The sequence below is a fragment of the Phodopus roborovskii genome, unplaced genomic scaffold (assembly GCF_943737965.1).
Source record: "Phodopus roborovskii unplaced genomic scaffold, PHOROB, whole genome shotgun sequence".
In the NCBI taxonomy this organism is placed as follows: domain Eukaryota; kingdom Metazoa; phylum Chordata; class Mammalia; order Rodentia; family Cricetidae; genus Phodopus; species Phodopus roborovskii.
The window spans coordinates 21,369,626-21,393,021 of record NW_026126525.1 but is presented as its reverse complement, the minus strand read 5'-3'; the positions used below and the strand labels follow the sequence as shown (position 1 = coordinate 21,393,021).

Below are 23,396 nucleotides of genomic sequence, written 5' to 3'. Positions count from 1 at the left end.
GTAGAATTGCTGGGTCATAGAGTTAGGTGATGTATTAAATTATATTGTTTGTACTTTATTGTTATAGTACTTTTTATTATTTCTATTTAATTGTCATTGTTAGAAAAATGATATTGAGAAATTATGTTCTTAAAACTTTGGGTTTTAGCAGTTCCTACACTAGCTTAACTATTGAAGGCCTGAATGTTTTGTTGTTCCCCGAATGTATATAGAAAAATTACCACACTGTGTGAAAATTTTGTTTTGTTTGGTTTTCTGTGACATTTTCCATTCCCTTTTGTGAGTACATCTTTTTCCTATAGTAAGTGATGGTAACAATTTACAAGTTTTCTGGATTTTATGCCACGTTCACTTAATTAGTGTGACTTCTCATGTCTAGGGCTTTTTACATAGAAAGGACCTCAGAGGAAATATTTTATATTGTTTATAATAGATTTGTCAATATAAGAACTACACATATTATAATACTTGAACTTAGAAGAAGAATAAATATAGAATCTAAGCATGAAATTGCTACTGGGTATTCATGGTGGGAAACATGATAACAGAAAGCCAGTATAAAAAGTTGGTTATATAGCAGGTTTTATCCTGTACTTGTCAGGGAAAAGTCTCTGTATGTATCCTGGAGTGGGAAATATATACAATTTTCAAATATGGTCCTGCTCGGAAGAATCCTAGACTCAGGTTGTCTTCTCTGTGTGTCTGTCTTGATGTTACCTTGCTGTGAGACCCAGGGCTCATCTCATAATCTCTCTGGGTTGTAGTATTCTCATTTGTCCAATTAGTGAGGGCAGCACTAGATTATCCATAAAGGACCTTCTTGCTCTAAAAAAATATGATGTTGCAATTCTCTCAAGATCTTATGTCATTTAATCAAAGAGTTTGTATTTAACTGATTCAGTCATAAGTCAATGGTAAGCACATTTTAAAAGGACTGAAAAGTACAATGAATAAAAAGCTAATAAGGGTATTGGAGAAGAGATTGCAGTATTTCTAAACACAGAATCTTTCAAGACTATCAATTTTTATAGCACTTTTCCAAATGTGATATTCAAAGCACTGCATATAAACTACATATTACTTAGACACATGAAAAATATGAACTCATAACACAACTATCATTTTATGGGATTTCCCGAGACCTGAAATTTTTAATTTTTAACTGCATTTTAAATATCAACAATTTATTTCTTTAATTAGTACTCACTTAATTGTGAAGCATAGCCTTGAAAAATTCATGTTTTTTAAAGGAGTATGCATTTCAAGCTATTTATTTTTAATTTTTTATTTGAGTGTTTTTCTTGCATGCATACATATTATTCAGCAAACTTGGTACCCTTAGAATCTGGGAGGGATCATGTGATCCTCTGGGACTAGATTTATGCTTTCAGCTCTGATGAAGTTTCTTGGTGAACAACCTTCACTGTATTTTCTTTCTTTCTTTTTTCTTTTTTAATTTAAATTTGAAAAAAATCCCAGTTCTCTCACCCTCCCATCCTTCCATATCACCCCCACCAAACTTCATCCCATCCCCTTTCTGCTCCCCAGGGATGGTGAGGCCTTCAAGAGGAGTCTTCAAAGTCTATGATATCATCTGGGACAGGGCCCAGGCCCTCCCCCCCAAGTGTCTAGGCTTCTAAAGTATCAATCTATGTGGAATGGGCTCCCAAAGTCCATTCACATACTAGGGATAAATACTGATCTATTACTAGAGGCCCCATAGACTGCCCAGTCCTCCTAAGTAAAACCCACCTTCAGGGAGTCTGGGTCGGTTCTATGCTGGTTTCCCAGCTATCAGACTGGGGTATATGAGCTCCCCCTTGTTCAGGTCAGCTGCTTCTGTCTTCTGGTGCCCTGCCCACAATATTCACTGTACTTCCATTCAAGTCTTTGATGCTTTAACAATTTCTTTGGCACATGATAGCCAAACTCTCTGTTTTTTAAAACATTAAGAAGTTTACTTTAATAATCTTCGATATCTTTCCCATCTAACCAGAGCTTATACAGTTCTATTGAATTCCTTACAAGTATTAATGAAATAGAACATAATTGCTTAAAAAGAAAAGGCATTAAGTTTTTGATTTGGGCTACTGTGTTTTCAGTCTTTTGAGAACAATATATAATTAAATAAAATGTTTATCTATGAATTTAATTTCTGGGGGTATCATCTCAAATTGCCTTGTTAAAGTACAATGGAATCAAACAGTTATTTGTTGGCTTTGTTGCCAAAAACTGTGAATTGCTGGTATTTCCTTAGCTTGGTGGTAATGCATATATAATCGTGTAAACGCACCATCGTGTGAATGATGAGCAAACTGTATTTTCTAAACCTGTGTATTTGGTTAAATTATATCTCACTTGTTAATAAATCTCTGGTTACTATTTCCACAAATGATGTTATTAAACTATATTTGCCTTTATTCAGGGTCATTAAGAATTAGCAACATGGCTGAAGAGATAGTTCAGTGGTTAAGAACACTGACTGCTCTTCCAGAGGACCTGAGTTAAATTCCTAGCACCCACATGGCAGCTCATAACTATCTGTAACTCCGATTCCAGGGGACCTGATACACATGGCAAAACAACAATGCACATAAAATAAATAATTTAGAAATGAATCAACTACACTGACTTGGCAACATATTGATTATCAGTATATGGATAATTTAATAATAAACAGTTGAAAATTAAAGTTTGATTCTTCATCTGGATATAGTATAAATCTCATAGGAAAAATGTGCTTCTTATTTTAGCAACCCGTTGATATTGTAATTGTTATCCTGACATCATCATTTCAAAGAACTGGTGCTACAACTATAGAGAAGAAAGATATATGACCAAACATTTGGTTGACAAAGGTTTCCAAACAGTTCATATTTTTTTTTCTGACCTATGTCTTTCAGTTTCTTTTTCTCACTGCTGAATTTTCTTTTCATCTGTATTTAAAACATACCATTTTACTGTTGATTCTTCACATTAAATATGATGTTCACATTAAATAAGAGTTCTAAAAGGTCATATAAGCCACTTACTGCAATACCCCAACCAACAAAAGCCTTCATTTCAAAGACAGCCTAGTATAACACAACATGAAGTAAGTCAGAGACATAATTTATCTGCAAATACTTTTATGGAAATGGGATCCCACAGAACACCAGGGAACAAGTTTAATAGAAAGCAGTTTTGAAAACATTGCTGCAGAAGAGAAGACTTGACTGTGAGTGGAGAAAGGGTGTGTCACATAGATTTCTCATGCTGTATTCTTGCTGTGTTGTTCTGGTGCTAGCAGAGACACAAGTAATGATTAACTAATGGTGCCTCTACAGCACCTTTCATTTACAAAGATCTGTGTTAATCTCACGTCTACATTGAAGATTTTCTAGTTTGTAATTATTACCTACTTTGACACGGAAAAGAAGAATTGTTTTGATGGTGAAATGGGTACATATAGCTTTTGCTTTTCCATTAACATGCTTGATATTTTTCCCTATACACACAGATCATCCACTCATGAGTTAGTTAACTTTAGCCAAAGCAGAAAGTGAACTTTACAACATTTAGAGTTCAGTTTTAAAAAATTAAAATGATGAAACTTGTCTTCGTGGCATATTCATGTTCAAGAGATAAGGATAAAATCTTTCAATTAAGGAAAATAGAAATTAATTATTTTAATTTCATTGCTAATGCCCAAATCAGCACACACTAGATATTTACAAAATCTTTATGACAATATATGCATCAGGTTACCTAGTATCATTTTGGTGTTTGATCTTGGAGAGGAAATTTACATTTTTTAACATGTAAAGAATACTGTGCACATGTGTTTGTATGTGCCACTGAACATGTAGGGAGGTCAGATGACAACCTGCTGGATTTTATTTACTTCTACCATGTGTCCAGAAACTCAACTCAGGTCTTATACTTGGTCGCAATATTCGTTACCCATAGAGCTGTCTTGCAAACTTAGAAATGTCATTTTTCTTCACACTAGATGTAATATTTTCACTTGACTTTATTGAACCAAGGTCACAACTATTTTGTCTGTTGAACAGTTTTATCTACAATACATCATGCAATATAGGCATAAAAAGAAATGCAACTTTCCTTTCTAAACAATGATTATTTACTTGTAGCTACCATTATTGTATACTGTAATTACTAAAATCTGATTACTCTTACCAAAAAAAAAAAAAAAGAAAGAAAGAAAGAAAGAAAGAAAGAAAGAAAGAAAGGAAGGAAGAAAGGAAAGAAAAAGAAAAAAGAAAAAATTCTAGTAGAAAGGATGGCATCCTTCCAACCTAAAGAATATAGGACTCTTGCTTCACTGGCCTAAGCTACTTCATCTCCTTTGTTGTGTCTGATAACCCTGAAAATGAGAAAGGCATTGTGTGTAAAGTTTTCAGCCAGACTTCTTCACAAGATTAATTCATGGTGAGACTGCATAGATTCAGTCATGTCCACTATTACTTGGTGAAGCCCAGTTTTCCTTTTGTCCTTTCACAACTTCCCTGGGCTTTGCTTAGCAGGTTACCCCACATTTTCAACTTCCTATGTTCCTTATTCTTTTAACTATATTTATAGAACTTCTGGTATAGGACACCATTTAATATATATATATATATATATATATATATATTTGAAATGCTGGGTACATCTGTGAAATAGGAAATGATATATTCAAAGGATTCCTTAAATTTAGCATTAATTTCAGTAGCCACATCAGAACTGATGTCAAAAATGTGCAAAGGATTTTTTATTGTTATTATTCTTTTCTTTTGTTTCTCTTTTGTATGTGCTTTTACCATTTCTATGATTGACCCTAGCTCATGCTCAGGACTTTACCTGACATTTGCATTCTCATGTGCCTTCTCTTTTTTCATTTTTTTTTTCTGTCTGCAAAGATAACAATAACTTACTCCAGGGTCACTTAAATTTATGCACATATTCTAATTAGAAATAAACGTCCTGAATGGACCATTTGTAGTGCAGGACAGTCCTGTGCTTGTAAGCATAGAGTACTCGGAAGCCAAGATTGTCTATAAGCTCATTAAAATTATTATGTATTCAAATATCGAAACGGTATGTGCAGTAAAAATGTCTTCATTTAGCTTATACTTAGGCATTTTCTTAGATCTATGACCTTTAAATGAACTGTGTGTAACTTTTAGCATTAGACATGATTTAAAAATTACTTTTTACATGAGAAATTAACAGTTAATCTGTAAAGGTCAGTGTAGATGGATTTAAACTGACTCTGAAATTCACTATTATTGCTACACATGGAGTATTTTGGGTAAAAATAAAATTTTTAAATGATTGAAATTATTATAAAACAATATTTTATAATATAATTATTTTATTTTTTTAGGTAGGTTCTCCAGATTTTATAGATCTAATTCACAGATACTATATGTACTACATATTTACTGTTATTTAAAAAATGAGAGCAATATTCATCTGTAGTAAGTGATCAAAAATGCTAAACATGAAATGACTCTCATACCAATCACATCAAGATGTCTTTTAAAATTGGGCCTCAATAGTGCCCTAAAGTTTGATTGCTGGAGTTACATGATGTATCTTTCTTACTCTAAATGTTTAATATTTAAGACTTTTGTTCTATGAACTTAAATTATTTCCTCTGGGATTTCAGAAAAGAGAAAGAAGGCTGTTCATATATTCTATTATACATGACAAATGAGACAAAAGCTACCAGAGTACCAAGATATAATTTCCTGATTTAAAATATGGCACTGATTAACACTCTTGTCCTTACTAGTGGGTGAAGGCAAGGAGTGCCTAGGCCCTCAATTGTTCCAGTGTTCTTTTGTTCTTGGGGGGGGGGCGGCGCTAAGATGACCACCATTAAGAGAGAATATATTTCCTGAAGGAAGTATCAGGAGTTGATCGGCTTCTGCTTGAACACTTTTAAAAAAGGAGGAGGGAATGGGAAAAATTCTGTTAAATGTACAAATGTCAAATGTTGACATAGTCATAAACTAATGGTCACAATATAAAGGGCGGTTTCCATGTAAAAAGGGCAGTATAGTAACTGTAAAGACAAGCATAATCAGTATTTTATTTGAAGAAATAAAACACACATCTTCATTTATTGCACGAATATGTCAGACCATTGCAGAATTTTGCCAGAATTGAAAAAGACATCAGATAATTTTTTAAAAATTAAAAGCTCCTCTAGTACCTATAAAGATGTCTGTATGCTTTGTTTTCTCCAGGAGATAAGAAAGTCAACTAGAAATAATTCCTGTGTTTGAAGCAGGCCTTTGTAAGAGACTGAGCACTCTGTATTGTCATGGTGTTTCTTGTGAAGAGCTGCAATGTGAGGCTGGGGTAGCCAAGGCGCTTTATTCCTCCCAAGCCAGCTACTGTGCTGCTAATTAGAATTGGATATTGGTGGTCGTGAAATGTGGGAGACCATCAATGTTACTTTGTGTTAAATTTTAATCACACAAGTTAGGACATTCAGAATTATGGTTTCCATGGCAACCACAACACTGAGCCCTGTGTGAAGGCATTACAGTGAGGGTCTTTGATTAGGAGAAAGTAAACCAGAAGTGAAACAAAATGGTCCATATGTGTAGCTAAAGTTACCAAAGGGGGAAGAAGAGGGAAGAAAAAGAAAGAAAAAGTACAGTTCCCTTTTCCTTAATTATATTTGCTTAATGGTAGGTCACGTGTTCATGAAATACATGAACAGTCTGGTAATTCTCATGTGGTTGCTTATTCTCATTGGGCTTTAATGATTATTTCTCTAGCACCTTTTGATTTCCTAAAATTTATCTCATTTATATACTTATTTTCATACAAAGTAACCGATGATGGTGACCTTTGGGACCTTCTGACTCTTCCTGTGGAAGGAGGAAAGTTGGTTTTTTTTGTTTGTTTGTTTGTTTGTGTTTGTGTTTTTGTTTTCCAACTGAAAAGTTTTTCTTTAAACATCTTGAGGTAGAATTACAGGTGCTTTGCCTTTTATCTTTCATTGGAATAATGGTGTTATGGTAGCTATGCATAGTTTCATTCAATTACACACATGTAGTCAGCATGAAAAGTAGTATAATTCAGAACAGAAAATAAGTAATACAAAATATAGTGAGTGTTAAACACGAAAAATATGTTAAATAAGATAAGTGGGATAACTTGTCACAGAACACAAAATATGCGTGTGGAATGCTTCATTTTGAAGCATATGTTTTTTTAAGAATGAAGATGATTGTTACAGGATTATGTTATATCTCATCTAATTTAAATGAAAATGAAAAGTTGTGCATTAGCTGTGCTTGAGCCTTGTTTGTGCCCTGGAAATAGAGTGGTCTGCTTAACTGGGGATTTTCATGGATTCGAGTAAAACTTTGTTAAACCACTATTAGGGTTTAATTTTGCTGAGATTGACATCATCTCAGTTTATCTCTCAAGAAACATATGGTCTTGTGACATTTTGCTACAGATAAGAAAAAGGACAGGCTTCTCTCCAGTTTTAGTCTTGAAATATAGAAAATGCTAACCACACTAGTAATTCTTGTGATCTACTCCAATATTACATAAAATATGTTCATATTAGGTGATGCAAATTCAGTATTCTTCTATGAATATTTAGGTGTGGGTGAGTGCTTTTGTCTTATATTTTAATGATACTTTACAGATCATTAATCTATTAAAAGGGTCACAAAGCTGTTTATTAAACAGCCTGAAAGGAACCACTTAGCTATCAGCTTTGCAGGGCTGCAAGGACTACCCTAGGAGCTCACCTCCAGAGCACAAGCTTAGCCATAGTAAATGTGAATAAAGCATGACATAATCCTGCTCCAGTGATACTTTGATTTTGGGGACATGTAATCTTTACACATCAAAATATGTATATTTTAGTTTCTTGAATTGTAAAATGTGAAAACACATTCTTCACAGGACAAAAAAGAAGAAGTGAGGCAAGTTAATCTTAGCTATAAAGCAAACATTTTAATTTAGGGGTTATTGGATTTATGTTTTCTGTATAGGATTTGGTTTTTTGCTTATATGCCAGTTTTAAAATTATCTACTTACATGGCAAAAATTTGTTCATTATAAATTTTGCATATTTTCAAAATTATTCTATACATCTTCCCTAAATATACCATATTTTGTGATCTATTTTCTCTAAAAAATAATGGTAATATCATATGTCACTCAAAAATGTACTACCTTTTCCTTACATTCAAATTTTAATCCAGATGATATATAAAGAAGGATTTGGACACATCAAAATATTGATTAAGTACTTGAAAAATGTGGTTTAATGAGGTATCAATGATGAGCTTTCTTTAGTCAAACGACTGGGAGGAGAGAAACAATTCATGGTTTAGTGGGGGTTCACTTCATACTCATTGGCACTGTTTATTGAACCAGAACAAGGTATTGTCCAGTGTGTGGCATCTCATCTCATCAGGAATAGGAAACAAAGAACTAGGAAGGGATAAGCTTTACATTCAGGCCTCTGGAGAACCATGTCATCCAAATAGGACCCTCCTAAAGTTTGTACGAGCATGGCCCTCTAACTACTGAGGATATGGCCAACAAAGAGGACTCTACATTCTAAGTCATGACATCTTAAAAGTGTCCCATCTAGGAAGTAAACAGTCCCACACATGCCAGGATACTGACATTCTTCCTTAGGTAGAAGACGCTACTGTGACATTTATAATATGGAGAAATACACTGAATTTGAGCTTGTGTTTCCATTAGTGCAGAGATGGAGTGACAAGATAAGAAAAAATAAATGAACTTGAAATATCATTCTCTTTCCTTAAACTCGTTTATTAGAAAAATCACCTTTCTTCAGTGTAGCAGAATGAGTAAAGGTTGGTGAGGTATTTATCCCCCCCCTTTTTTTTTCTCTTGTTAAAATATGAATTCAGAGGGATAGGATTCCTGTCCATCTTGTCCATCATTTTTTTTCATTCACTAATTCAGTTGCATCACAAAAGTTTTAGTTATCTACTATGTTAGTTTACTTTGACCATCACACATAATATCATCTGGGTGGCTATGTAATCTAAAATAATTTTCTTACAGTTCTGGAGGCTAAATATCCCATGTTACAACTGATTTAGTTCATACCGAGGATTTCTCTGTCCCACCAACCAGCTCTCAGCTAATGACATGAAGACTTCTTATTTATTATGAAAGCTTAGGCTTGCTCCTAACTAGCTCTTATATCATTTTATAAGTATTTTTCTTAAGATTTATTTATTCATATATTTTACGTATATGAGTGCTCTCTCTTCATGCATACAAGAACACTAAATCTGATCCCACTATGGATGGTTGTGATTCACCATGTGGTGGCTGGAAATTGAACTCTGGAAGTTTAGTCAAGTACTCCTAACTCTTAACATCTTAAATTAACCTGTTTATATTAATCTAAGTCATGGCTTTTTACCTTTCTTTTATCTGGTTTCCCCATTTCCTCTTCATCTGGCTTTGACTTACCCTTCTGTTTCCTCAGAGTCCTCTCTGTCCCAGAAAGTACCTAACCTCTTTCTAGCTATTGGCCATTCAGCTTTTTATTACACCATTCGCAACATTATATTTTCACACAGGGTACAAATATCCCACAACAATACTTCTTGGTAAGGACTTTGTTCTTGAATTGAATACAGCTGCTGTCTCTGTCTTCAAGTGGCCTGTACTCAGTGTGAGCAAAATTTTAGAAAGTCATCTTATGTCTTTTCATATAAAAACACACATGCTATAAGCCTTCACCCTTTGACAAGATAAACAGGGTTAATTTTGTTCCTCCAAAATTTTCCAATGCAAATTCTCAAAATACCAGCAATCTTTGAAATGATAAGCATACATTTCACCTTTGGTTCTGTACCTGAGATGCCTGATGCCTGGAAACTTATGGAAACATTCAGCAACTGCCCTGGCTGCCAGGACAACCAAATGTATGATTAATAGTCAAGGACACATTCAGTCTTACTTTACAGTCTCCAAAGACTGGAAGTTTGGAGATTGACTTGATCACCAATTGCTAGTGGAGTGTAAAGGATTTCTCATTTGGTTAACTTATGGTATATGGGGTAAATGGGAACTGTAGGTGGCATTTGATGCTTGAATTTCTCTCATGTCACCTTTGCTCTATGGTTAGGCTCATGTCTGTGTGCATGTATATGTTTTGAGTTGTATGCTTCCATCATCCAACTCAAGTAATGGTATAATGTTGGATCAGTGTTCTACTAAGAGTATTTTCTCTGAGTTTTGTCTAACAAGTTAATTGAACCTAAGGAGGGAGACTAAGAAAACTTGTGACAAATAGCTGATCAACCAGAAGCACAGATGAAATCTCACACCTTGGCCTGGTATCTGAAGCTGGCATGGGAGAGAGTTACCCTGCAAGATGAAGGCTTGAGGAATGTGTTCTGATGTTAGAGCAAAGGTCATAATTTCACTGTTCTATAGTGTATCTAATTTTTACCTAGGATATTTACAGAATTGATTGATATTAGTGTAAATTGTATGCCTTTTCTGATTAGAAATACCTAGAAGAGAAGTAACATGAAAAGATGAGTTTTATTTGTCAAAATAGTAGCAACATTGAAACTTAACTTTCACATAAAAACTCTGTCTTTAAATTTAGTCACAGTGGGGATTGGCATATCAATATAGAAATTTTGAGGGGATAAAATTCAGTCCATAATGTTTCTGAGAAAAGAAATGCTCATTCTAAGAATGCTATTGTGTTAAGAAATATATATTTATATGCTGTGTAATTAGAGAAATCTAACTGTGCTGGATTGCTTCAGAGAAGAGAAAACCTACCTGAACACTATTAAGGTGTATTCCATAGAAAGTAGAAAGCTTGTGGGAAAAAATGAAAAAAAAGAAAAAGAAACAAAAAACAACTCTTGCCTATAGAGAGCATGTTTTTGTAATTCTTCCCAGCTAGTTATTTGAGAATGAGTATTTTTTGTTTTCTTGAGGCAACTTAAACTTGGTCTGCAGAAATCCAGATTTAGCCCTTGGTCTATAAACCTTACTCTGTTGACCTTAAAATAGTTTAGTCAGGAAAAGTATAGACTCATATCACTTTACATTCTTTATGGTTCATTGTTATCGCAAAAGATGCCTCACTAAATACTTCTGCTGAGAAGTGGGAAAGACTTGTAGTAAGTGAATGTTTTATCAGTGCTCTGAGATAAAACCAAACATCTTGACACAGTGAGTGATTTAGTCTTCTCAATACCATGTCACTTCTGCAAAGTATACCTCATAGTATCAGTCAAAAGGGAAAAATCCACTCATGATTTCAACGATCAAGAACAAAGTACTAGAGTAATAATATATTTATATGCTATATAATTATTTAATTTTAAATTATTTGATTTATGTGCTATATACTCAACCATTAAATTATGGCTTAAATTAAAAAGCGATTTCTTATAAGATGAAATTATACAAATATTTGGAATCTAATAAAAATAAATTTAAGACTATCTTAGAAAATGGTAGATTGGTTAAGTGTAGCCAGATGAATAGAAATAAAATTAGGACAAGGAAGTTTTTACTGGGTATCACTTAACCAGAAATCCATTGCTAAACTCTTTCCTAGACATTATCTGGAAATGTATTAATATTATATACATATTTTCAAAAATATATATAGAAATATTATTTCCAAAAATTATTAGTTTTTGAGAATTTCATATAATGTATTTTATTCATATTCAGAACTCCCCCAGCTCCTCCTAGAATTCCATTACTCAACACACCCAACTTTATAAAATTTTCTTATTCTCTGTGCCATGAAATCTTCACATCAGATTTTTTTTGAAATGTGGGCTTCATGCTCAGCCTGCAGAATTAAAAACCAAGTTTTAATTAGAAAATGTATGAGTGTTTCTGGCAATTAAGGACATATGATGCTTTGTAGATTTTCATATTTTCTTTTCAGTTTCTTTTGTGTGTCAGGAACTCAACCTTCAGTGTAATTATTATTAGGGAAATTACATGTTTTTTGTTAATATCAGTAATGAACATTATTATCTAAAAATATTTATAGACTCTTAGTACCATGAACCATGACATATGAACTAGATAGTTCCAACATATATTTATAGTAATATCCTAATGGATTTTTCAGTCTGAGGATTATGATGACAATAAAAGGTTTTGGAAGTTGCTTTTCTTCTTTCCTGGAGCATGAGATCTTCCTGTTAAGCGATGTGAAGCTATATGTTATTTATTTCAGCCTATTTGAATCTCTTGCAGTCCTGAGATAAAAGTATAAACTGAAGTTTATAACTGTTAAAACTATGAGATGTAGATTAAAAACAAAACAAAAAAACAGTGACAAAGCTGGAATCACAGATCATAACCCTATGTTGTCAGTTTTGTTTTAGCAGTGAATGTAAAGGTTAGTTCTTTCACATTTCCAAAATGCTAGATTTCTGAGCAATTAACATTATTCCATGCAGTGGTCAGCAATAGCAGGAAAAAAGCATGCATTTTGATGTGTGCAATTCAACATCTGGTTGTCACTAGAGCCCTAAGCAAATGTAATACACCCATGCCAGATGTGGCTTATGGTTGTATTATTTTTGTGTTGTTCAGTCAAATGTGTTTGAAAGACTTCAGAAATATTTCTAGGAGTAAGCAACCTTCAGTTGTTGTTTATGGACTCATTCAATGAAATCATACAAACATTCATAATGAAAATAGTTAGCACCAATTGAGAAGGCCCTGAACACCTGCTATTTGCATATAAAATGACTGTATTTAATTTTCATATGTAACAACTTCGAGAACAGATTTTGTTTGTTTCTCTTGTAATATGTGGGAAAAATGAAAATGCAAATTATATGCAGAACTACACAGATAAAGTGGTTTAGACAAGCTTTGACTTTAAGCTGAGGCCAAGATGCTCTACATACTGTGTGTCCTCTAGCAATTGTGCAAAAATTCCTAGTGTGACCCATTCTCTGGGAATAACCTGGATAGCTACCATCTCTGGGTCAAACAAACAGATTCTTACAATATTCAATTAGAGGTACATGCTGTTCTTATATTAGTTAGCAACATATTTAAAACATGAAATGTATTGATAAGGGAGAAAGACATGTTTACTTTGATTAATATTCTGATTTTATTCTTTGTTTCTATTGTATTTGCTCTGTCCTCAGTGATAGATGACAATATACTTTTCTTTTTTGAAAAATATTTTTGTAGCTTCTATTATTTTAGTTTGAACTTTTTAAATTAGGGTGCAACAGAATGAATAATATGATTAGATGTTTGATATTATTAATTATTGGCAATATATTTATATAAAGAGAGACAAGGAATAGAAATATTTTAACTAATACTGTATTTGTATAAAAGGAAATATTCAGCACAGCTTATTCAACATGACAGCTTATTAAAAATATGAAACACTGTTAGTATTGTTCTGTAATAGGTGAGCTTATCTGCTATAATAGCCCAATGATGTCATTGGCATTTCCTTCTGCTAATAGCAGTGTGCCACAAGCCACAAATCATTCTGTGGTTCCAACTGTCATAAAAGAAAGTGAATGGTTTTATATTCCAACTAAAGTTCAAAATAAAAAAAATTAAATATTGTGATTAGAATTACTTTAGCCTGATTCACATAGGCTTTATTGCATTCCTGTGGCATTCTAAGTAAGATAAATAATTACAAATGTAATTCAACAAGATTTCTGTGTTTTAGTTTCAGTGATGCTATTTGGAGTCATTGCTTAATTCAGATAAAATGAAACTTCATGATCTTTCATTAAAATTTAAAAAGTGGGACTGGAGAGATGGCTCAGTGGTTAAGCCACTTCTTCCAGAAGTCCTGAGTTCAGTTCCAAGTGCCCTCCTGGTGCCTCAAAACCATCTATAATAGGACCTGATACCCTCTTCTGGTGTTGAGATGAATATACAGACAGAGCACGTAGACATAAAAAACACTAATCTCTTTATTTTTTAAATGAAGAATTAGTAATATAGACAAGCTGAGGTACTTTTTTTAAAACTGGAAACCAAAATTAAAGCCACATTGAAAGTGATACAGCAAAAATTTACACTCAATCAATATTCTTCACAAAAATAATATTCTTTGATGATATGGAAGTATATATATGCTCTTCATAAATATAAACTTCTTTTTTTTAAACATATGGGAAAATCGTGTGTCCTTTAAGATTTGAACTAATTTGAAAGTGCAACACCACAATTGTAAATTTAATCTGTAAGTCTCCTGATGCTTCCAGCCATAAGGTTCTGTTACCATTTTAACTCACATTATCATTGTGACATACACAAGATGCAATATAAAATGGACCCATGCGAATCAGTACTTGATTTCCATTGAATTTCATTTTTCTTCTCAACACTGTGTGAGAAAAGTTTCTTTGTCATCATTATAGAATTACTTGGAGAATTTGAAAACAATGGTAGAAATTCAAGTCTCTACAGAACGGAGGAAGCTGGATTAGCTCATATGTGTTGAATATAGTTAACTATTAATTTTACAAATGCATACTTTTGAAGCAGTAAGTATAAGCACATGAACTCACTAAATGACCAAATAAATTCACTGGAAAATTAATGAGTTAAATGTTGGAACAAGTAAATGAAAGGATTCTTTGTAAATCCAGAACTCAAAATTATAAGTAGTGTTCTGTAGTAAAGACTCTGGAGAGTCTTTATGAAAAATGCAACACGGAGGAATGCATAATAACGATCTGAATGTTTGTGGTGCCGCTATTACATCATATCTGGGATGAAAAGGTAGAGGTGACAGGGACAAGAGTTGAAAGAAAGTAACACAGAAAAGTGATTTAAAATGAAAGAATTTACTAAGACTTATAACTTGGATCTCAGGATATTCAGCAAAGTTTAATAAACTACAATTTTTTCCTTATTAGATTAAATTAAACATTTTAATGGCATACTATTTTGTAAAAAATTTTCTTTGTCTTGAGTGCATTCCTATATTTTCAACTTACTAACTTGCACCTTGACAGACCCCAGTTAGCAAATGAAGTCTATTTTAATCTACTGGCCCTGCAGCAGGTACATGTAGCCTATGAAGATATTCACTTGCTCCATCCATCACTCCTTCTGATGTCTGTAAAGATTTGACTTGATTTTGACTGAAGAAAGATTGGTTTATTGTCCCTTTTGTGATAACTGGATAATAGAAAACCCACATCTATTTTTCTTCTTTATTGGGAATTTACTTGGTCTCTACCCATACATGCTTTTCAAAGGTTTATGAAAAGGGTCCCTACTCAACCAGTATTTAAGTTGGAAATGGATGTTTGACCATACATAGACTGTTTCTGTAAGGTAAAATGAATCAGTAATTGTATAGTAAAAGCTCTTAAAGATAATGACATATGATTTAGACAGAAATTCAAATATAAGTTTAATTTTAAATTTTCCCCTCAGAAATTCAGTTGAAAAAAAACTACATTGAAATATTTCATGGAAACATATCTTATTGCCTCTTGGTACGTTCAACATACTATGAAACTTATTTATGAATGTTTGTAATTCATTCTTACACAATTATTTCAAAGAATAGTAAATTGGAAAATTATTGGTTCTTCAGAGTGACAATACTTCTAAAATCTTAATACCAAACATTCTCACATGTTTCATCCTGCCTTTTATTCATTTATTTATTCTTTGTAGTCATGTTGTTCCATCCACATGTGTTTGGAAGTCTGAGTCTGTGTTTGTGTGTTTATGCACACATACTAAGACAGCCATGTGGAGGTCAGCTAACTACTTGGTGGACTTGTTTTTCTCCTTCCATTATGTGAGTTCTGGTCACAAGGCTTTATGGCAAGCACTTTTACACACTGAGCCACCTTGACAGCCCTCATCTTGACTTTTAATATATCATGGCTGGCAACCATTTGGGTTGAGGAATCATGTTATTGAATTATTCTGTATCAAGATCAGCATTGCCTTACTCCTTATTTTGCTTTTCTGGTTTTATAGTTTTAGTCAAAATTAAAATATATATCATTGAAAAGAGTTATTTTGTTATAAAAATTGAAACTATAGTTACGTCCATCCTCATGTTTTCCTCCTAGGAAGATTCATATCATTAATTTTCAAAAATTTTATGTAAACATAAAGCATTATTTCAGCCTTAAATAACTAACTAACTAACTAACCAACTAATTAACTTGAGTCTCAGAATGCTATCAATATTGGAACCAAATTAAATAAATGCCTTCAGAGAATTTTTGAAAAATAATCTAGTTACAGGGAAAGTCAATTTAATTAGCAAAATTTTTAAAAGGATATGCTATGAACCCTTTTACATATAAATTCAAGAGTTATAGAGAGATGATGCTTAAGAGCACTGGCTGCTCTTCTAGAGACCATAGATTTAATTTCCAGCCCCAAGTGGAAACTTCCAAACATCTGTAACTCTAGTTTCTTGGAAATCTGATGACCTCTTCTAGCTTCCATGGGCAGTAAGCATGCTTGTGATATATATATATATATATATATATATATATATATATATATATATATATATATAATCATATATGTAGGATAAAATTTAAAAAATACAAATTTAAGACACAAATTCAAATAACAAAATTAAAATGATTTGCATTATAATGATAATTGAAAGAAGAATGGGTCTTCTCATGCCACCAATGAAGACATGATCTATTATGACATGTTAAACATGCTTTGAAGTTCCAATATTTTTCAGAAGAAAAAAATTTATTCTTGAACCTAATTAGGGGATCAGAGAGTAAGGACTTTTCTATCTAAAGAATATGCTATGTCACATTTTTGATTCATAATAATCACTCTGAGGCCTTGAATGTGTGTTTTTCATTCCTTTAAACTATAAGAGAAAAGGAAAATCTGTGCAGTTATTTGAATGTTTCCTTATTTACTTCTTTAAAAAGAATTAATGTAATATTTTAATAGCTTGTGTATTTTTTTTAACACTGTATGATGAAAATGGGGAAATAACTGTGCTGGATAATGTTACCTAAACTATAAATAAAAGAGATAGCTTAATTAGCAGGACTCACTGCAAATGGTTAGTTCAGGCCCTGCAAGAGCAATTAGTCTCTTGGAGTCTCTAGGTCAGTCCACAGCAGAGGCAAACTCCAAGATATTACAACCTCCTCCAGCTTATTAGTGATTTTTAAAATTTAAATATTTTTTGGGAATTTCCTGTGCGATTACTGTAATTACCACATTTTCTCCCTTCCCTCTCATCACTCTAACTGCCATGACCCTGCCACTCAAATAACATACTCGTATTCATACTCCTATTCCTTATTATTGGTAAGTGTGTATGGTTGCAGCTTCTGATCCAACTCCTCCATCATGGTGGTACCAGAGCCAGAATTGGGTTAGGGACCCTTGTTGCATATCTGAAGAGTCAATTTTAGTGCTTGCAGGATTTACCATTTGACTGAGCTCTGAGATACTTTATCCCAGCCTTAACCCTCCACCTCACTGCACCCAGAGAGCATCGCTGAGCAGAACTGCTGATACAGCTGTGAAATGGAGGAAGATGCCAGGTGGAGGTGGGGATGCCAAAGGATCCATATTCAACAACTGAGTCCCCCATCTTGGTGGGATACCAAGAAGTTAGGATCATAGGAAGTGACTCTAACACTGCATATGCTCTGTCTTCCTGTGAGCATTTGCCTACAAAGCACTAGTGCAGTTAGAAACCTAAGACGACTATATGAAGCATTAAACTTCATATGGCAGTGCTATTGAGGATAAGAACTTGTGTGACAGTGTTCATTGAATGCCACAGAGACAACCTTGTCTGTGAAGCATATGCAGATGTTTGTGATTGTTGTAGTGATGTTATGACAATAGAAATCTTCTGATCATGCCTCACATTCAGTGATTATAGTCTTGAATTTCCTCTTCTTGTGGAAGAGCTTATCAGTCTTTCCTTTTATTTCCTGGCATTGATGTTTATGGGATAAACAGCACCATAGAATGGTTTTGATTTTTCCCCTTTGTGTTTCTCATGAGACTTAAGTTACACAAATTTGGTGACAGAGAAACCACAGAAGTAATATGAAATTCTTCAGAGCATCCTAGACATTCAGTGATGTCACTAATGGTAACTGACATTCCTACCTCCTCCATAATGATAATCAAATATACAAAGTCTTTAACTGGTTTGCCAAACTTCTAGTTGCCTAAAATGGAACCTATTACTTTCAATAGTCTAAGGTCGGTGTTTGTACTAAAAAAAAAAAAAAAAAAAAAAAAAAAAATACCCAACTTGTAAGTTTGAATCATTAGTGGAACTTTTGTGATTTCCATTAATTTGGCCAGTAGGTCTTTCTCTTGCTGGAAATAAATTTTTTCAGTTTTCTTCACCTTATTAAATCTGTTTTCTCCACATTCATGACCTGTCAGAAATTTCAAGGACTTCCTAAGCTGAGCTGCAAAAATTTCTTGCAGCTTATATTTTATTTACAAACTGGCAGGGATTATTTTGGATGTTTCAAAGATTTCCCAAACACTTTTAGAAATGATATTACCGAGAAAGTCACTTAGAAATTTCAAGCAATGTTAGTAGCAAATCTATTTAAAGATGAGAATTCATTAAGCCTTTAAGACTTGTCTAGATTAAAATTTAGGGCTGTGTTAACTGTCAGTCATCTTGTCAATAAATAAAATCAGATTCTGAATAGTATTCCACTCCTCACAGCTCCATCCACCTTAGTGGACTGGGGCTGTAAGTCTGATAGATGCCCCATGTATAGCCAGTGTCCCAAGGCTTTTAGTGAGTCCCAAGAAGGCTGACAGCACAGTAGACCTGGAGGTTTGCTCCAGGTAGAGGTTACAACAGCAACTTTTCTCTTAGGTTCTCAGGTTTTTCTTCTGTTTTTTGCTATGTTTAGATATGGTAATTGTATTTTTCTGTCATAAATGTAACTGATTTTTCCTTCTGTCCTTTTTTGTTGGCTTTGAGGGCATGCCTCGAGATTTTAAGATGAATTGCAAATTTCATGTTCTAAATTTTCTACTGAGTTCTTCTTTGCTTTTCTTCCTTTGAGACTGTTTTTTGTTTATTTCTTTCTTTCTTTTCAGTTTTGTAATTGAGCATTCAGAAATCTCTGTGGGATAACTAGCTCTAAAACCTGTGAATCTTGACAAACTGCAAGTTTGAGATGTTCCTGCTTCTCCATATGTTTAATGAGTTTGTTCATTGTATGTTGTGTATTGTGTTATGAGTGTATGGATTTGGTTTAAATCTTCTGTTTTAGTTGGATTGCATTATTACAATTCAAAGCAGCAAAGTTGAGCACTGTTTCATTCCTTGCCTGGAAATAAAAAATTAACTTTTTCAGTTGGGTAATGGTGGCACATGCCCTTAATCCCAGTACTTGAGAGGCAGAGACAGGAGGATCTTTGTCAGATCAAGTCAAGCCTGGTCTACAATCTGAGTCGCAGAACAACCAGGATGGTTACACAGAGAAACCCTGTTCCCCCCCCAAAAAAGAAGACTCCTTGGCCTTTGTTTTGTTGGTATGGAAGGAGATGACGTCATAGATAATTCTGCTTACTTGCTTAAAGTGTTGCATGTATAAAACTTTCCTGAAATATCATATTGCTCTCATCTTGGTTCATGGCCCCAAAACAACTATCATTATTAGTTTGAGACATTTTTTTAAATTACTTTCTTGTTTTCTATTTCTGTTTTTAAATAACCCTTTTAGATTTATTTTTATTACTTTGTGTGTATGTGTTTTCCCAGCATGTTATATCTGTGTGCCACATGCATTCATAGTGCCTATGACGTCAGTGAGTCTTCAGGTGGCCTCCTGGAATAAAACCTGGGTCTTTTTAAAGAACCACAGAGTCAACTGTCCAGCTCAGTCTGAGACATCTTTAATTCATGTTTGCATCAGGATTTTCTTCATTGCTGAAAATATTCATAAAAGGAAATCCCCACAAGCTCAACCTAATAGTGTTCCTGAATCAGAATATCTCTAATCCACCCTCCTTAATCTTTTCATCTTCTGGAGTGTTCCTATGCTGTTTCATAGATAATATAGAAGAATTTAAGAATTTATTCTAAGCTGGAAGAATATACAAAAAATTGACTCTACTTTTCTTCCTGGAAACCAAAATCTCTTTAGGCTACTTTTATATATTTGTAACAAATATTTCATGGTGTGGTTTATAAATACAAGCCAACTATTTGACCAGGAATTTCAATAAAAATAAAAATATTGTAATAGTATATGAAAAGTAGACATTTTAATTGTGATTTAAGAGAGTTGAAATATCATTGCTTTCATACATTTTTTATTCATATTGCCCCCTGGGACTTACAAGATGTTATTTTATACTTTTAGAGTGAAGTACTTAAAGTACTTTTTTGTTGTTGCATTACTTTTAAAAAGAGAAATTTTAAACAGTGCTTTATCTTCTAATACTGTGAAATACATCAATTTTGATTCATTTCTTGAGTGTACCTGGGATTAAGACAAGTGAGAAAATTCTACCTAAAGTTTCACTGTTAGTAACAATTGTTAAAGTTACATGCTCTTTTGAAAAGAAATACTTGGGTATAAATCCAGGTTAGTATGAAGCTTTGTGTGAAGTAGGCCATTCTTTTTGTGACTATATTTCTCATTTTGTACTATTCTACTTCATCTTATCTGCCCTTTCTGAGACAGGGAGTATTTTGTCTTTAATGATCTAGATGAATTTATTCATTTCTCTTGCATATTTTTCCAAGTGGAAAGAAAACATTTTCATTTGTTATTTCCTCGCAATTTGATAATGATTAACATATTGAGGAGCAAGAAATGATTGTGTTTTTTTTTTCCTATGGGAAGAAATAGTTTGTTCTTTTTTGTAGCAAGCATATTCTCTAATTCTTCCCAGTAAGTAATTTGAGGATAGGTACCACTTTAATGCAATTTATATTTGGTGTGTAGAAATCCCAGATTAAGTTCATGCTCTGTCAAACTTAAAATAACTTACCTAGAAAAGTTACCAAATACTAACTAGGATAACATGCCAAATAAGACCTAAATGGATTGATTTGGTTTTCTGGAACTAGTTGGTAGTGAAACTTAGTAAATTGTACACTTTTCAAATAATTCCTGCATAGTTGGTAGTTGGGGGTAATCTATATTCCTGGTAAATGTTGTTAAGTATGGTGATATAAATTGTTACCAAGTTAAATGGTCCACATGTGACTGCAAATTATCACTATGAATGACAATCATGAGAATTAGAAAATTAATTCAGAAGTCTGGTACAGTCATCCATTAATCCATCCTATGGGGCAGAATTGTCATATGGACATAGGTGCACAGAAACTAAGTACTTGAAGAAACTGGAATTCTTTTAAGTTTCTTCTCTTTGTGTCCAATTATTATCTGTTAAATTTTATAGACTTTTCAATTAACAAATGTTTCAAAATATCTGATTTATTTTCTCTGTTATGATATATAAATAGCAGCAGTTGACACTGTTAATTAGTTTGAATAATATACCTTAATTTTTTGGCAACTTTACTTTTTGTAATGAATATGTGACTGTTATTCTCAGAGACAATTTTTATTTGATTTTATCTTTTATTTTGTTTTAGTAATGGGATCAAAGCTTATTTCAGGTAACATGATCCAAATGAGTGCTTCCCACAATCAGATAATTATACTCTGTCTTTTAGTTGACTCTGCTAGGTCATTGGTCAATGAATGGTTTTGAAATTATATTAAAAAGCAGAAGACATGAAACAGAGACAATGAAAATATGATATTGGGCTTATTTTTGCAAGAATAGATTGTTTTTCCACTATTTCTATCTACAGTAAGAGTTGTTTTGCTGCTTATTTTTCTTCATAAATCCATAGCTGTTACAAAAGCTGCTATTTTTTAAACATTGCAATACTTCTTTCAACTAAAATAAAATGAGATTTCATTAGTTTGTCATGGAAGACATAGGTCAGTTTTCCAATGTTAGTCTTCACCTTAATGACAACAGAACATTCAATTTCTTCTTTTAGGGTGCTGAGATTAGAATGGAGGCCAATGATTTTGATTTTGGTGTTATTAACCTACCTATATTTGCAAATACTTATGGGGATCCTAAGTAAATAACACTGAACCACTGAACAACCTAGAAGCTTTTACTAATTATTGTGTCTCAAAAGGAAGGATATTATCTTATTTATAGCTATTCTTAGATTTACAATAAAATTAGAAGATCATTTTAGGTGTTTCATAGTGGTGACTCCATCTAGCAGCTTCAATAACACAGATGTTAATATACATCATTAGTGCAAGAATAGTTATTTTGGCATATTATATTTTCAGGTCGGACATTAACATCGTTAAAAATAATCTTAATTTTTAAGTTATGTTAAGTCACAAAATCTTGGCTACTTTTTGACATTTCCTTTAATAGTGGTTTTTTGTTTGTTTTATTTTTTTGTGTGTTGCCTCTTTTCCTTATCTTCCTCATTTTTCTTCTTTCCTTTTTCAATTTTATGACAAAATTATTTAAAGTAATTTTAAAAGATTCATTGAGTTTTATTTTAGTTATATGGATGTTTTGCTTGCTGAGTAGAGTTATCCTTGAGTACACAACAAAGGGCAATTACTGTGCTTGACCTGAAGTCACTTAGTAGGTAATACTAGTGAAGAATAGGTTCCCTTTAGCCTGCATGTTGATGGGCCAACTCCACAGGAGGCAGTCATACCTAGCATTGTATCCCTGCTTAAAAATACAATAAAAAGACAGGGGAAGTCCCTCAGGCCATAGATGGAAGTTAATTCTGTCTCAAGCTACCTTTGCATAGTATCAATGTGTGTTTGTAGCTATCAGTTCTCATCCTTGAACAGAGAAGCCCCTTTCAAGGGAACTGTGGGTAAAGCAGAGACCTGTGGCTGAACAATGTGTTGTGCCTTTTTCAATTATCGCCTATGAAACACAAACCCCAGACTAAGTGCCCACATGGAGTTTATTGGTAGAGGGGAGAGAAAGCAGGATAGCTGGTGGCCAACCAAAAGAAGGAGAGAGAAAGAGGAAGAGGGAGGGAGGGAGGGAGGCAGAGAGAGAGAGAGATGAAAGAGAGAAGGGGGAAAAGAGAGGAAGGGCAAAAGGACAAAGAGGCTGAAGAGGGAGAGAAGAAAGAGAGGAGAATAGAGGGGAAGGGGGGAAGAGAGAGAGGCACACATGGAGTGTTTGCTTTAAAAGGGAAACTTGCACATGTGTGACTGAGTCCCCTGTGCAGCCAGGTAAAGTGTGAGCAGCCAGGTAATGAGTGACATAGTGATGACATGATCGTGATCGTCCTGCCCATCTTCAGGGGGCAGGGTCAGCAGATTGGTGGTTTCCAACACAAGGTGCTG

At 33.5% G+C, this 23,396-nt stretch overlaps 1 protein-coding gene across 29 annotated transcripts in view; it reads left to right on the top strand.

The window, feature by feature from the left end:
• Positions 1-23,396, top strand: part of Adgrl3 (adhesion G protein-coupled receptor L3) — a 734,924-nt gene that overhangs the window by 179,691 nt on the left and 531,837 nt on the right. The gene's annotated exons all lie outside the window — the stretch shown is intronic.